The sequence below is a fragment of the Ranitomeya variabilis genome, chromosome 3 (assembly GCF_051348905.1).
Source record: "Ranitomeya variabilis isolate aRanVar5 chromosome 3, aRanVar5.hap1, whole genome shotgun sequence".
NCBI classification, from domain to species: domain Eukaryota; kingdom Metazoa; phylum Chordata; class Amphibia; order Anura; family Dendrobatidae; genus Ranitomeya; species Ranitomeya variabilis.
The window spans coordinates 330379681-330394401 of NC_135234.1; the positions used below are offsets into that span (position 1 = coordinate 330379681).

Below are 14721 nucleotides of genomic sequence, written 5' to 3' on the forward strand. Positions count from 1 at the left end.
TCTCCCGTGCTTCCCCCATACTCTGGAACGCTCTACCCCAAAACATCAGACTCTCGCCTACCATAGAAACCTTCAAAAAGAATCTGAAGACTCACCTCTTCCTGCAAGCCTACAGCCTGCAATGATCCTCAACCTACTGAACCGCCGCACAACCAGCTCTATCCTCTCCTAGTGTATGTATCCTCACCCACCCCCTGCAGACTGTGACCCCTCGCGGGTAGGGCCCTCCCTCCTTATGTACCTGTGTGCCTTGGTTTTTTTTTTGCTCATGTTTAATGTACTTGTCTATATTTGACCCCTATTCACATGTAAAGCGCCATGGAATAAATGGCGCTATATAAATGTATGCTAATAATACAGTATGTAAAATTGGGGGCAGGTCAGTGAGGGATCAGTGACCTGTCATAAGCCATACCGATGAATAGCCAAACAGAGCACCACATGAAGACCCCTTCCCCCACAGGCCACCCCGTATCTCGAGTAGTAAAGGTTAGATTTCTCTCTGTAGCTTTATTAGATATCTAATTGATGCTCTATGCTATTATTGGATTTAAAGATGCTAATATATTTGTTTGACCCCTTAAAATCTATATATATAATTGTCTAAGGGTTTTTCTGTCTGTCCTGGAAATCCCGCGTCTCTGATTCGACCAATCAGCGACGGGCACAGTATCGACGTAGATGTCATAATGGTTGCCATGGCGACGATGTCATAAAGGTTGCCTCGACCAATCAGCGACGGGCACAGTCTGCCGCGAATTCTGGAATCATCATTGTCCATATACTACAGGGACATGCATATTCTAGAATACCCGATGCGTTAGAATCGGGCCACAATCTAGTAGTATATAATGTACACTCAACAAAAGAACTGTCCACTTTAACCCCTCAATACTATATGGCGGATTTATCTCTCGTTGGCACATGTTAATTAGTGTTTTGTGACAAATATGAGTGTGAGAATATGTAGGAGCACCATTGATACTGACAGCCAGGCTCCTGCTGTTACTGCAAGGTTTGGTGCTCTCTTTGGGGTCTAATAAATATGGTGAATGCAAAATGTAAACAAAAAGTTACAAAAGTTTTCCCAATAAACAACAAAAAATTGTTTAATCTAGATTTTTTTTTCCCCTTTATAAAGGCGTGGTAGTGCTACGTTCGTAATTATAAGTATTAATAATGCTATATCATTATTTATCCTGCACAGTGAACACCACAAACCTACAGCTTTTATCCCTCAAAAAAACCTGCTCATAGAGCTTTGTAAGCAAAAACATAAAATAAAGTTATATATCTCATTTCCTTTCCCAGTCTGCCTTTCTCTTCCCCCTCTGGGCGCCTTTCTCTTCCCCCTCTGGGCGCCTTTCTCTTCCCCCCCTATGGGCGCCTTTCTCTTCCCCCCTATGGGCGCCGTTCTCTTCCCCCTCCTGGGCGCCTTTCTCTTCCCCCTCCTGGGCGCCTTTCTCTTCCCCCTCTGGGGGCGCCTTTCTCTTCCCCCTCCTGGGCGTCTTTCTCTTCCCCCTCTGGGCGCCTTTCTCTTCCCCCTCTGGGCGCCTTTCTCTTCCCCCTCTGGGCGCCTTTCTCTTTCCCCTCTAAGCGCCTTTCTCTTCCCCCTCTGGGCGCCTTTCTCTTCCCCCTCTGGGCGCCTTTCTCTTCCCCCTCTGGGCGCCTTTCTCTTCCCCCTCTGGGCGCCTTTCTCTTCCCCCTCTGGGCGCCTTTCTCTTCCCCCTCTGGGCGCCTTTCTCTTCCCCCTCTGGGCGCCTTTCTCTTCCCCCTCTGGGCGCCTTTCTCTTCCCCCTCTGGGCGCCTTTCTCTTCCCCCTCTGGGCGCCTTTCTCTTCCCCCTCTGGGCGCCTTTCTCTTCCCCTCAAAAGTAGTGAAACCTAAATTATATTTATTGGGCATCAAATTGTATTATCCCATATTGTAAAACTATATCATTATCCTGTATGGTGAGTGCCTTAAGGAAAAAAGTTATATATTATATGCCCGAACTGTTAGAGGCTGGAATAAACCGTTGCACTTATCCCTTGACTTTTTATGCTCAGTTTCCGCGATGAGTGCTTTATGCTGCATATTTTTTAATTACATGTCACAGTTGTAGCAAAGTGGATATAATAGAAATCTCATGCCCACTTTGCTTTTTTTAACGCTGCATAAACTGACCTGTAGTGATTGTTTGAAATCTGCAATATGTCAATTTCTCTTGTGGATTTTCCTCATAGAATTTGAATTAGATGTGGACAATCCATAGGTTAAAAACAAATGTTTTAGTGAGTTTTCTCCTCGGAACACACTACAAAGTATCTCTTTTGTCAAAGCCCAATATTGGGAAATATCAAAAACAAAGCAGCTTTATTTAATATGACATACAAAAAAATGACAAATCATAGCGTTAACTAAAAAAAAACATGTAAAAAACCCCCCCACACACACAATGGAGGTAAACTAAATAAAATTAAAGCGGTTGTTCTACCCCGAAATCCCAAGATTTTATTTTTTAGCTAATCTGTGCTGTATTATAATATACAACACCCTTATACGTTTTGTTTTGTTTTGTTTTGTTTCCACCTTTTCGCACCCAGTTTTACATGTGGTTCTTCCAGACCAGGCCTCTTACTGTGCTTTTTTTTTCCTAAGCTAACAGCCAGATGTAGCCCTGCCCCCTGCCAGTGTCCAGCCCCACCCTCTGCCGGTCCGCTACACATTCATTGGCTGTCGGTAATCTGCCCCAGCACTGATCGTTCCAGCATTGAAAGTGATGGAGGAGTAATCGGCTGCTGCACGACCTCACAGTGCACACCTCTGCTGCTGCACGACCTCACAGTGCACACCTCTGCTGCTGCACGACCTCACAGTGCACACCTCTGCTGCTGCACGACCTCACAGTACACACCTCGGCTGCTGCACGACCTCACAATGCACACCTAAGCTGCTGCACGACCTCACAATACACATCTAAGCTGCTGCACGACCTCACAATACACATCTAAGCTGCTGCACGACCTCACAATACACACCTCGGCTGCTGCACGACCTCACAATACACACCTCGGCTGCTGCACGACCTCACCGTGCACACCCTCGGCTGCTGCACGACCTCACCGTGCACACCTCGGCTGCTGCACGACCTCACAGTACACACCTCGGCTGCTACATGACCTCACAATACACACCTCTTCTGCTGCATGACCTCACAATACACACCTCTTCTGCTGCACGACCTCACAGTACACACCTCGGCTGCTGCACGAGCTCACAGTGCACCCCCCGGGTTATGCACAACCTCACAGTGCACCCCCGGGTTATGCACGACCTCACAGTACACACCTCGGTTGCTGCACGACCTCAATTCACACCTCGGCTGCTGCATGACCTCACAATTCACACCTCGGTTGCTGCACGACCTCACAATTCACACCTCGGCTGCTGCACGACCTCACAATTCACACCTCGGCTGCTGCACGACCTCACAATTCACACCTCAGCTGCTGCATGACCCCACAATTCACACCTCGGCTGCTACATGACCTCACAATTCACACCTCGGCTGCTGCAAAACATCAGTAAGTGGCTGAATGATTTCAGCCTAGTATGCTTGGCTCCAAAACACTGTTGATTTTCATAGAAAAACATACTTGAGAAGCTGCCAGGGACCAAGTTTACACAGGAGACTAGTTGGGAAAAGCAGGTCCTCGGGGGCTTCCCAACCCGCTCCCCTTGCATGCCGGTCTCTACCGACTGCATTCTGACAGTAGTGCCTATCCAATTTCGTTACAAAGAATACTAGAATTCACAGTTTTTGCTCATCCAGCCTAAGGTAAAAATGGCGTTTTATTCACCCATGTGCAATAGGCATGTCTTGGCTCCCAACTAACTGAGCTTTGTCTAGCAATAAGAGTGCTCTTATTTGATTACAAACTGCATATAAATTTTATATATAGATACACACAGACTTCATATAATAGCATCAATTAGAGATCATATGATCATTGCCAGTAAATAGTGTAAAATAAACACATTGCTGTATAGTGAATACGATCAAAAGTTAATAACCATACAAGTGTCACAGGTTAAATATAATCATGAAAAAAACCATTTCACCAATCAGCGGTTTGGAACAGAATATGAATATAATATAAAGGGATGTCTAGAGTCAACCAGTGCGTGGTGTCTAACAGGAAAATGATGGGTGGGGGGGCCCGGTTATACACCTCATGCTGGTTGGCGTCCCTTTAAATTGTATTCAGCTGGCTTTTTTAAATGAATAGATTACATTATATTTCACCTGTGACACTTGTATGGTAATTACATTTTGACAGTTTTAACTGTATATTGATCTTTACTGGCAATATATGATCACCTATTGATGCTTTTATATGCACTTATATAAGTCTATCTGTTATTGTGACATGTCACTAATTATTCAATTGATCTGCTGTTTATATGCAAATACGATCATTCCTCTTTAATATCACTTGATAAAGACTCAGCCAGTTTGGAAATTCCTCATGAAAAATAAAAAATCTGTGCCTTACAGGCCTGAAATAGCCACCCACTTAAGGGGTTAAAGGTGGTTTTGTTTCTTTACACGAGCTCTTTAGCCCCTTAGTGACGGAGCCAAATTTTTGAAATCTGACCAGTGTCACTTTATGTGATAATAACTCTGCAACGCTTCAACAAATCCCAGTGATTTTGAGATTGTTTTTTCGTGACACATTGTACTTTATGATAATGGTAAATTTAGGTCAATATGTTTTGTGTTTATTTATAAAAAATATCAAAAATTTGAGAAAAATGTTAAAAAATTAGCAATTTTCTAAATTTGAATGATTATCCCTTTAATCCAGATGGTCATACCACAGCAAACCATTAATAAATAACATTCCCCACATGTCGGCTTTACATCAGCACCATTTGTAAAATGTTATTTTATTTTGTTAGCATTTTAGGAGGTTTAAAAATGTAGCAGCAATTTTTCATTTTTGTCAAGGAAATTTACAAAATTTATTTTTTTAGGGACTTATCCATGTTAGAAGTGACGTTAGGGATCCCATATACTGGGAAACCCCCAAATGTGATACCATTTTAAAAACAGCACCCCTAGACATATTGAAAACTGCTGTCAGGTAGTTTATTAACCCTTCAGGTGCTTTACAGGAATTAATGCAAAGTGACATGACAGAAATGAAAATGTGTATTTTTACCACCTAAATGCCTCTAACTTCTGAACAGATTAGTAGAGCCGTCCGACTGTAATGCCGTTATTTGGTTGTGAATTGCCATGGCAAACATCAGGACCACAAAATCATGATCTGAGGGCACCAGTTTGGATAAAGAGGAAGCCCCCACACTCTGTTAACCATTTATACTGATGTAGTCATTATTTTCAGCAGCATCTAAGGGGTTAAACAGATTTGGACAGTGCAAACGCTTATCGTGGCTGATGCAGCAAGTTGTCAGCTACAGTGGACTTCCGACAGCTACTGGATTGTCACCTGTATGGGGAGGCTATTATCTTATATCTTAGGTCAGTTAAAAGACGTATTGGCTGTCATTAAGGGGTTAACTACCTTTTTTTTTTTTCCAATATGGCCTACATGATTATCTGTGTGTTGTTTATTTTCTCGCATTGCGTTTAGGTAAACGGAATCCATCCTCAGGATACAATACGCCTAACTAATGCCATGTGTGTAAAGGCCTTTTAAGGCTTTTTTTTTCAAATGTTCGCCCTTTCTGAGGAGATTCCCTCGTGGAATGATGGTGATTATGTAAAATCTCAATGTCAGTAAAAGGCGGATTCTTTAGGAGCGCTGGATAGGTAGCCCTAGTGAGGGGAGGGCGCACAGTCCCCCACAGCTCCAGCCGAACCTCCGAAGGAGGACAGAAACAGGAAAAGGATGAAACTCGGTCAAAGGAGCGCCGAAAGGAAAATGACACCAGAATGGGGTTTAAGCCACAACGCGTTTCAACAGAAGTACCTTCTTCATCAGGTGGACATTTATTGGTAACAATAAGGAGGCAGCATATAAATACAAAACAACCAATCACAACACTATTAAAATTACATAAGCAAGTTATTTAAAACAGTCACATACAACACAGCCTGTCACAAAATATGGCCATGAACTTGTAGTGAACACATTTGGAAACCTGCAAGGTAAATGAAATGGAATCCCAATAAAAAAAATTAATATATACAAAGCAATATAAAAAGTAATAAAAATGAATAAATAATAAAAAATCTGAATAATGAAGGAAAATAAAAAATAAATATAAGAAATAAAAAAATGTTTATCTGGTCACTTTTTCTATCATAAGATTCAGTTCCTCGGGGGCCAAAGTGCCGAGCTTAAATATCCAAAAGCTTTCTTTATTAGGCTACTAAAACGGTCTGACACAGTGTCGGGTATGTGGTCAATGATTTAGTTTCAGAGATTTTAAATTTTTTTGGTGCATCATTAAAAAATGCTTGGAGAGGCTATGCAAAAGAAAGCCGTTTCTAATGTTCTGGCGATGTTTATTCAGCCTGGCGTGCATGGTTTGTATGGTGCGGCCCACATATTGTAGACCGCAACCACATTCAATCAAGTATATCACATAGGTGGATTGGCAGTTAACATGTGAGTTAATTCTGAAAATGGCGCCTGTTGTGTTAGATTTAAATTCCCGTGCCCCGTTCACAATAGAGGTGCAACAAAGACACTTGGCATTTCCACATGCGAAGCAGCCAGAGTTCAAGGGTATCTGGGTGACCTGGGCCTATTACAGTATTACTAGGTGCAATATAGTTGCGTAACATACGGTTCCTACTAAATATCGTTCTAGGGTGAGGAGGTATATGTCTCGAAAGTACTGGGTCTCCTTTAAGGATAGACCAGTACTTCGAGAGAAGCTTCTTAATCATTCCATGAGATTGGTTGAAGGTAGTGATGAAACTCCACCTACCAAATGTGGTCTCAGGAGGGCGTGACTTCATATTTTTCTCATTGATTCTACTAATGCAATCTTTCTGAGTAAGAGATTTGGCTCTCACAAACGCATCTTGAACCAGTCTACTTGGATACCCTCTCTGTTTAAGCCTATAATCTAGAATCTCGGCCTCTTCGAGGAAGTCAGAATCATGTGTACAGTTTTTTTGTATACATCAATATTGACCGTAAGGGACATTTTGGATCCATTTAGTGGCCACTGCTGAAGCTTAAGTAGCTATTTACGTCAACTTCCTTAAAATGTGTGGTGGTAGAAAAACATTCAGATCCATCGACATGTATCAAGACATCTAAAAATTGAATGGACACATTGGAAATATTAGCTGTACAGCATAGACCCCACGTGTTCTTATTAAGGTTGGAAATAAACTAAAGTGCTTCCCCCTCTGTACCGGTCCATATACAAAATATATCATCTATAAAGCATTGATAAAAAGCTAATTTACCGGATGTCAGGCCTGGCTGTGCGATGAAGACAGAATCAAAGGCCCCCATGAATACATTTGCATAACTGGGGGTGAATCTCGTCTTGATTAAAGGGGAAACTTAATTTTCTTCTTCCTCTGAATTTATAGAGTTTGATACTAAATTACATAACAAGCTAAATAAATTTGTAGAGGATTTAATAAAGAAAAAGGCATCTAAATTTATGAGGGATAAGAAAAATTAACTGATCAATAATACAATTTCCCCCACGCAAATAGAGTTGTCAGCCCATTCAACTGTCAAAGTAAGTTCTGTGGATAGCCCAGCACCCCCCCAAGCAGAAGGTTTGAACAACTCTGTTAAATCTGTGTAATAAGCAACAGAAAATATTCTACAAACAGCATAGAGAAAGTTTGAAAGGTAGCACCACTACCCATAAAATAAATTCAACCACCCTTATTAAGCCAGTAGAAACATCTATCCCTCCTCAGTTTTTAAACTGTAATTTGTCTGAATCTCTCCTCCCTTCAGAGGATTCACCTCTGTTAACGACCAATTTGTTAATTTCCTCTGAGAACGGATGTGGCCTATCCTCTGTTGAATGGGCAAGACAACTTTGATGGCCTCTCCCAACTTTCGGTTTATGAAACCTATTCTTCCCCTCACTCACTTACCCCACCCCTACTTCCCATCTCCACTTCTACTAGTGGGAGCACTGTCACTAGTTTACCAGTGATTGACACAGTAGAATCTAACATTTTGGTGAGTAACAACATTGATGCACCCCCCACCAAAACTCGTTCACTTGTCTACTTGGATACCCTCTCTGTTTAAGCCTATAATCTAGAATCTCGGCCCCTTCGAGGAAGTCAGAATCATGTGTACAGTTTTTTCGTATATGACAATATTGTCCTTAAGGGACATTTTGGATCCATTTAGTGGCCACTGCTGAAGCTTAAGTAGCTATTTACGTCAACTTCCTTAAAATGTGTGGTGGTAGAAAAACATCCAGATCCATCGACATGTATCAAGAAATCTAAAAATTGAATGGACACATTGGAAATATTAGCTGTACAGCATAGACCCCACGTGTTCTTATTAAGGTTGGAAATAAACTCAAGTGCTTCCCCCTCTGTACCGCTCCATATACAAAATATATCATCTATAAAGCGTTGATAAAAAGCTAATTTGCCGGATGTCAGGCCTGGCTGTGCGATGAAGACAGACTCAAAGGCCCCCATGAATAAGTTTGCATAACTGGGGGCGAATCTCGTCCCCATCGCGCAGCCTTTGACCTGACGATAAAAGGTTTGCTCAAAAGAAAATACATTGTTTTCAAGCACAAAGAGAATAGCACTTTTAAGAAAATCTTTTTGCAGAGGAGGTAATGATGAATCAGATAGAAGAAATTGTTGCACTGCCTCTATACGCCCATCGTGGGGAATATTGGTGTGTAAGGCTTGAACATCCATTGTAATTAAAAAGCAATTAGGAATAGGTGGTAATTTCAAAATAAAATCAATGAGATGAGTGTTTAAGGTAAGAATCTAGGGCTATGACATACTTCTGAAGAAAAAGCTCTACATAGTGAGAAAGGTTGCTTGTGATTGAGTCAATACTAGAAATAATTGGACGGCCCAGAGGGCTGATCCGATTTTTATGAATTTTTGGTAAAAAATAAAAAATGGAGTTTTAAAACGTGAAATATTGAGGAATTTGAACTCCTTTTTATTCAGAATGAGGATTTTTTTTTTTTTTTGCTATCATGTGCTGGGGCAGTAGTCTGCCAGTATCTGATGCTAATAATCTCAACAAACATACCAAGAAGGCAAGCGCGGCTGTTGGCCTCTATCTGGACTCTTTTGAGGAGGTATTGGAGGATAGGATTCAGAAGAAGTGTAGGGCTGTAATGATCAATAATACACACCCACTATACGAGCTGTTCTTGAAGCAGAAGAGCACATTCAGCAGCCGCCTAATCCTACTAAGGTGCAAGAAGGAGAAATTCAGGAAATTGTTTGTACCTACTGCTATGGGGATGTATAATAATTTCCTAAGAGTGGTAGAAAATAATGACTGATTGCTGGTCTACTAATGTCAATTAACAGTGACTTATATACCTGAACCCCCCACATTTTGTTATGTAATGTTGGTATACCTGTGCAAGATTTGTGTCCTAATATTTTATTATTTTATGTACAGCTGTTTGTATTGCTGCTGTAATACTGTAATTTCCCCCCCGGATCAATAAAGTGTATCGTATTGTATCGTATTGCGCTACCTTGATCAATGCAGTGTAATCAACAAATATGTCAGTGGGAGATATCACGGTTGAGTTTGAAGTAATATTCAGAGTCACTAAGGAGTCAGAGCCTCTTGAGTATAGGCTCCCCTATTCATTATGACCACCCCACCCCCTTTCTCCGCATTCTATGATGATCTCTTTATCACTAAGGGATTTGATGGCTGCTTTCTCGTCACTACTTAAATTAGTGTTCCGTTTCCTATTATAAGGCAGCGAACGAATTTCCTTAAAGATGAGTTGCTGAAATGTTTCTATATGTGACCCTTTATGGTGGAGAGGATAAAATTTGCTATGGATATTTTTAGGAACAACATGTAAAAATTGGTCTGTCTCAATGGAGGTGTCTTCTGTTGTAGAATTCTTAAAGGGAACCTGTCACCACGTTTTTGGAAGATGGGATAAAAATAGCGTTAAATAGTGGCAGAGGTGGGCGTTACATTAGTGTGTGTGTTATGCGTTTATTACCCACCTAAGTTGCCGAAATAACTTTGCAAAGTCTCCGTTTTCGCCTGTCAATCAGGCTGGTCAGGTCGCATGGGCGTTGTCTTCCCCCAGATTTGGCGTAGTTTTCCGTTGGTGGCGTAGTGGTGTGCGCATGCCCAAAGTCCGGAATCCTCTTCCAGGGGATTTAAAATAGCGCGGTGTTCGTTATTGCATTGGTGATCGGTGGGCGCGGCCATCTTCCTTTGGCCGCGCGTGCGCAGAAGCGGCGCTCTGCTGGCCGCGGCTTCAGGAAAATGGCCGCCGCGATATCCATCTGCGCACGCGCGGCATCCCGCGGCCATTTTCCTGAAGCCGCGGCCAGCAGAGCGCCGCTTCTGCGCACGCGCGGCCAAAGGAAGATGGCCGCGCCCACCGATCACCAATGCAATAACGAACACCGCGCTATTTTAAATCCCCTGGAAGAGGATTCCGGACTTTGGGCATGCGCACACCACTACGCCACCAACGGAAAACTACGCCAAATCTGGGTGAAGACACCACGCCCATGTGACCTGACCAGCCTGATTGACAGGCGAAAACGGAGACTTTGCAAAGTTATTTCGGCAACTTAGGTGGGTAATAAACGCATAACACACACACTAATGTAACGCCCACCTCTGCCCCTATTTAACGCTATTTTTATCCCATCTTCCAAAAACGTGGTGACAGGTTCCCTTTAACCCCTTCATGACCCAGCCTATTTTGACCTTAATGACCTGGCCGTTTTTTGCAATTCTGACCATTGTCCCTTTATGAAGTAATAACTCAGGAAAGCTTCAACGGATCCTAGCGGTTCTGAGATTGTTTTTTCGTGACATATTGGGCTTCATGTTAGTGGTAAGTTTAGGTCGATAATTTTTGCGTTTATTTGTGAAAAAAATGGAGATTTGGCAAAAATTTAGAAAATTTCGCAATTTTAAAATTTTGAATTTTTATTCTGTTAAACGAGAGTGTTATGTGACACAAAATAGTTAATAAATAACATTACCCACATGTCTACTTTACATCAGCACAATCTTGGAAACAAAATTTTTTTTTGCTAGGAAGTTATAAGGGTTAAAATTTGACCAGCGATTTCTCATTTTTACAACGAAATTTACAAAACCATTTTTTTTAGGGACCACCTCACATTTGAAGTCAGGGGTCTATATGGCTGAAAATACCCAAAAGTGACACCATTCTAAAAACTGCACCCCTAAAGGTACTCAAAACCATATTCAAGAAGTTTATTAACCCTTCACAACAGCAGAAGCAACATGGAAGGAAAAAATGAACATTTAACTTTTTAGTCACAAAAATGATCTTTTAGCAACAATTTTTTAATTTTCTCAAGGGTAAAAAGAGAAACTGGACCCCAAAAGTTATTGTACAATTTGTCCTGAGTACGCTGATACCCCATATGTGGAAGGGAGGGGGGACCACTGTTTGGGCGCACGACAGGGCTCGGAAGGGAAGGTGCGCCATTTGACTTTTTCAATGAAAAATTGGCTCCAATCTTTAGCGGACACCATGTCGTGTTTGGAGAGCCCCTGTGTGCCTAAACATTGGAGCTCCCCTACAAGTGACCCCATTTTGGAAACTAGACCCCCAAAGGAGCTTATCTAGATGCATAGTGAGCACTTTGAACCCCCATGTGCTTCACAAATTGATCCGTAAAAATGAAAAAGTACTTTTGTTTCATCACACAATAATTTTTATCCTCAATTTTTTCATTTTCACATGGGCAACAGGATAAAATGGATCCTAAAATGTGTTGGGCAATTGCTCCTGAGTACACCGATACCTCATATGTGGTCACAAACCACTGTTTGTGCACACGGCAAGGCTCGGAAGGGAAGGAGCGCCATTTGACTTTTGAATGAAAAATTAGCTCCAATCGTTAGCGGACACCATGTCGCGTTCCTCAAAAATGATATTTTAGCAAGCAATTTTTTATTTTCACAAGGGTAACAGGTGAATTTGGACCCCAATAGTTGTTGCACAGTTTGTCCTAAGTACACTGATACCCCATATGTGGGGGTAAACTACTGTTTGGGCACATGTCGGGGCTCGGAGTGAAGTAGTGACTTTTGAAATGCAGACTTTGATGGAATGGTCTGCGGGTGTCACGTTGCGTTTGCAGAGCCCCTGATGTGCCTAAACAGTAGAAACCCCCCACAAGTGACCCCATTTTGGAAACTAGACCCCCCAAGGAACTTATCTAGATATGTGGTGAGCACTTTGAACCCCCAAGTGCTTCACATAGGTTTACAACGCAGAGCCCTGAAAATAAAAAATCATTTTTTCTTTTTCCTCAAAAATTGTTTTAGCAAGCAATTTTTTATTTTTGCAAGGGTAACAGGAGAAATTGGACCCCAATAATTGTTGCCCAGTTTGTCCTGAGTATGCTGGTACCCCATATGTGGGGGTAAACCACTGTTTGGGCGCACGTCGGGGCTCGGAAGGGAGGGAGCACCATTTGACTTTTTGAACGCAAGACTGGCTGGAATCAATGGTGGCGCCATGTTGCGTTTGGAGACCCCTGATGTGCCTAAAAAGTGGAAACCCCTCAATTCTAACTCCAACACTAACCCCAACACACCCCTAACCCTAATCCCAACTCTAACCCCAACACACCTAACCATAACCCTAACCACAAGCCTAATCTTAACCCTATTTCCAACCCTTGCCCTAATTCCAACCCTAATTCTAATTCCAACCCTAACCCTAAGGCTATGTGCCCACTTTGCGGATTCGTGTGAGATTTTTCCGCACCATTTTTTAAAAATCTGCAGGTAAAAGGCACTGCGCTTTACCTGCAGATTTACCGCTGATTTCCAGTGTTTTTTGTGCGGATTTCAGCTGCGGATTCCTATTAAAGAACAGATGTAAAACGCTGTGGAATCCGCACAAAGAATTGACATGCTGCGGAAAATACAACACAGCGTTTCCGCGTGGTATTTTCCGCACCATGGGCACAGCGGATTTGGTTTTCCATAGGTTTACATGGTACTGTAAACCTGATGGAAAACTGCTACGAATCCGCAGCGGCCAATCTGTTGCAGTTCCGCAGCCAAATCTGCACCGTGTGCACATAGCCTAATTCTAACCCTAGTTGTAACCCTAACCCTAGCCCTAACCCTAGTGGAAAAAAAAAATATATATTTTCTTTATTTTATTATTGTCCCTACCAAGGGGGGGGGGTCATTTACTATTTTTTTTTTATTTTGATCACTGTTATAGCCGGCAGATTCGGCGGGCGCACTGCGCATGCGCCCGCCATTTTGGAAGATGGCGCCCATGGAGAAGACGTACGGACACCGGGAGGCTCGGGGGGTGGATCGGAGCACGGGGGGAGCGGACAGGAGGACGGAGGGGAGTACGGGACAGAACAGAGGACTGGGGAGGAGATCGGTGGTGGTGGCGGGGGGCAGATCAGGGTTTCCAGCCATGTCCGATGATATTGCAGCATCGGCCATGGCTGGATTGTAATATTTCACCACTTTTCATAGGTGAAAATATTACAAATTGCTCGGATTGGCTGTTTCACTTTCAACAGCCAATCAGAGCGATCGTAGCCACAGGGGGGGCGAAGCCACCCCCCTGGGCTGAAGTACCACTCCCCCTGTCCCTGCAGGTCGGGTGAAATTGGAGTTAACCCTTTCACCCGACCTGCAGGGACGCGATCATTTTGTGACACAGCATATGCGTCACAGGTCGGATTGGCACCGACTTTCATGACGCATACGCTGTCACAGGTCGGGAAGGGGTTAATATCCTTATCCCCCTCAATTAGAAAATGACGCTGCACCGTAAGTCTCTGTATAAAGTCATTCAGGTCAAGGTAAAGATTAAATACATTTAGTGGTGAATCTGGACAAAATGACAACCCTCGTTCAAGAAGTGATATTTCATCATTGTTTAAATGGTAATCAGATAAATTAAAAATACTAGAATGTGTGTTTGAATTGTCCGAATTATTTTCTATCCCTGCTCTGGGGAATCTCCCAGTTTTTTTTTTTTTGTTTTTGCCCTTGCCCCTAGAGCCTCGTATTCTCTTTTTCTTTTTATCTTTGCTTCGTGGCCCGGTACCACCTGAAAATGAGTAATTTTGGTGTTTTGTGAATCAGTTGTAAGAGGAGATGATAAAGTGAACGAGTTTTGGTGGGGGGTGCATCAATGTTGTTACTCACCAAAATGTTAGATTCTACTGTGTCAATCACTGGTAAACTAGTGACAGTGCTCCCACTAGTAGAAGTGGAGATGGGAAGTAGGGGTGGGGTAAGTGAGTGAGGGGAAGAATAGGTTTCATAAACCGAAAGTTGGGAGAGGCCATCAAAGTTGTCTTGCCCATTCAACAGAGGATAGGCCACATCCGTTCTCAGAGGAAATTAACAAATTGGTCGTTAACAGAGGTGAATCCTCTGAAGGGAGGAGAGATTCAGACAAATTACAGTTTAAAAACTGAGGAGGGATAGATGTTTCTACTGGCTTAATAAGGGTGGTTGAATTTATTTTATGGGTAGTGGTGCTACCT

The 14721-nt window shown here is 42.6% G+C and overlaps 1 protein-coding gene and 1 long non-coding RNA gene across 2 annotated transcripts in view; both read left to right on the forward strand.

The window, feature by feature from the left end:
* LOC143815950 (heterogeneous nuclear ribonucleoprotein R-like) overlaps positions 1-14721 on the forward strand; it is a 153147-nt gene that overhangs the window by 134379 nt on the left and 4047 nt on the right. The window lies entirely within an intron of this gene.
* LOC143818207 (uncharacterized) lies at positions 3687-7325 on the forward strand. Its single transcript, XR_013224381.1, has 3 exons — positions 3687-3819; positions 5396-5529; positions 5642-7325. It is a non-coding gene; the product is annotated as an uncharacterized LOC143818207 (long non-coding RNA).